Raw genomic sequence first — 3,048 nt, 5'->3', positions numbered from 1 at the left:
AAATATACGCCATGACATAGATTAGTTTATATGCTTCATAATCTTTATACACGCAGATTTTCTCTCATTACTAGGGTCCCTCCAGAGTGTAAATATCGTCTGACGGTAGCAAAAAAAAAAAAAAATAAAAAAAAATAACGAAAGGAGTTAATGGAGCTGTTAATAGAGTTAATGGAAGGGCATATGGAGGTTGTGCCGTACGCAAAAATACACCGGCAGGGAAGACATCTATCGCGATCCTCCTAAAGCCACAAGCAATACGATCCCTTATAAGGTCGTATATTAAGTGACATAAAAAGCTTCATGTCTCCTCTTCCTTAGTAATATATTTTGTGCATTTCATAGGAAGTGTTATGAGGAACACACTGAGGTGGTTTGGTCATGTGGAGAGGATGGAGGGTGAAAGACTGACGAAGAGAGTATGTGAGTGAGGTGGAGGTGGGAAAAGGGAGAGGGAGGCCGAGGATGAGATGGAGGGATGGGGTGGAGAGGTATATGAGAGAGGGGGGTGTGAGTTGGGAGCAAGGCAGTGAAATGGCGGGGGACAGGACGACGTGGAGGCGATTTGTTTGTGGCCACCCCAAACGGGATTGAGGCGTCTGGCAATAGATAGATAGATAGATAGATAGATTTACTTCTTCGCAATTGCTTGCACTTTATATCGTTTCGGTATCAACACAGTATTTTGCATATTACACCTTAGCATTCTTTTGTACGTAATTTATATCGCTTTAGTATTGATTTACTTTACATCAGCTAAGGTACAAGAAGTTTTTAAGGTGTAACAGATAAAATGAATCGTTCAGAAAGAATTGCTACGAAATCCAGTACTATTTAGAATACTATAGATAATGTGATGTACAGTAGACAAGAGGCATCAAGTATCTTCCAAAGCTGATGAATTATAGCCCCTTATATTGTGGTATTAGGCCTGTGAGGAAACACTTATAAAGGCACTACGCTACAGTCCAGGCGGCCTTCCACTGGTCATTCACCCGCTTCTCTCTGCTGTCAAGTGCTGATTGCTAATGGGGCGGAGATAGCTGAGGTTTTTAGTTTTTACTCCCATCCCTTAGATACGTACTTTTTATGTATTTATTTATTTACGTTTCCTACTCTGGACATAGAATACACAGTCTGTTCCCTGTGGTCCAGCATTCGTCCTACGTGTCTCACCCGGACATGTCGCTTCTTCAGCACCAATACCCATCGTTCATACCGCAGACATGCTTTGGGGAGATATTAGCCGTGTACTGTAGTTTGAGCAGAAAACTATCTCCCAGCTATTCACTTCTCCATGTATTTAGCCACTACTGCCCTCTATGTTATCCAGCTAAATTTCACCCTAACACTCATCCGCCGATTGATTAAGCGATTACATGAAACTGTTCCTGGTATCGTAACATACACTCATTACTGACGTATATTCAACTATCTACTCTCTCACTTCTGTCGATTGATTCACTCCTGCACCTACCCAGCTACCCACTGCACTTCATTTACTCACTCATCCACTGACACCCATCAGCCCAGTCATTCATGTCATCCAAGCACCACCCACCCAACCACAATCATCACCTTGGCTATCTTTTCATTCACTTTTGTCTGCTTAATCATCCGCCAGCTCCTATTAACCCACTACAACTCGTTTACTTATCAATCTGCCGGCACCCACAAACCCACTCATCCACATGCAATCCGCCACTCTGCCATAATCTTACTCGTCAGTCACTTTCATTTCTCTGCACTCCTTGACAACCTTTCATTTTCTGTTTTTACTCAGGGTATTTGTTAAACCTTTATCATATGGAGAGAATTAGCTGCTTTCTTCTTGGCCTCCTCTGCTTTCCGCGTATGTGAATGACACTGACACTGGCATAAATACAAACACAGACAGACAGACAGACACAGGATCAGATACATGCATGCGCTAACACACACACACACACACACACACACACACACACACACACACACACACACACACACACACACACACACACACACACACACACACACACACACACACACACACACACACACACACACACACACACACACACACACACACACACCATAACTAACTTAGACTTCCTTTCTCTGGTATTCATAAATTTAATTTGCGAACGTATATAATTAACATGTAGTAAATATCTTTCAATCATGTCTTCTATAAAGAATCTTCTTTTCATTAGACTTGCTGTAGAGAAGAATGACTAGAGAATTTTATACCACTCACTTAATGGACATTCTGTGCATTGTGCGTATTCTTCTATTAATGCACCCCATTGTGTTGTAAGAATTAGAGTTACAGTGCTGCTGATGATGATGATATATTTAACCCTTTTCAGTTCGCGGGTCTCTTCCAAGGGGCTAAAATCGTCTGGTGGTTGCAAAAATAAAGCACAAAAAGATGCCATCGTCTGGTAGTGGTTAACTTAGCCTCTCATGACTGCATGATTCCCAGTCAAAGTTGGAATCTCTACAAGTCGTATTTTCAGCCTAGTTGGAGATTTCATAACGCCTCTTCCTAAGTGGCTTATTTTGCACATTATATCTCACAGTCATCATCTCAGTTATTGATACAAACTGTGTCGATATTTTAACAACAACGATAATACGGAAGAAAATGTTGCAATGTAATATGCAAACTGAATTGCTGCGGAAAAAGTGCAGTGAAACCCTCAGTGCCATTTAGGACACGGCTGGATGTCTAGTTAGAGTATGAAGCTGTGAATTACCTCTGTTCTAGATGGACACTTGTGGATAATAGTTCCTTATGTATTACTTGGCAGTAGTCGTAGATTCTGACTTGAGAATTAGGGAGTTGTATAAGATGTAGATATATTTGTCATGTGATAGTAGCAGAGTGTATTGGAGTGGGTTGACTGGAGGAAGAAAAGAGTAAGTTAAAAAGAGTATGTGAACGAGGGATGGGGCTGTGCCGCCAGAGAGGAAGTTATATATGAGTGGCAGTATGTCTGTATTTTTTTTTTTTCGAAGTCACCTCTCTTACACTGCATCATCGAGCAACAGATGGACATATTT

The sequence above is a fragment of the Coenobita brevimanus genome, chromosome 14 (assembly GCF_032717465.1).
Source record: "Coenobita brevimanus isolate Jiangsu-jjx chromosome 14, ASM3271746v2, whole genome shotgun sequence".
NCBI classification, from domain to species: Eukaryota; Metazoa; Arthropoda; class Malacostraca; order Decapoda; family Coenobitidae; genus Coenobita; species Coenobita brevimanus.
This window is presented reverse-complemented; position numbering follows the sequence as displayed.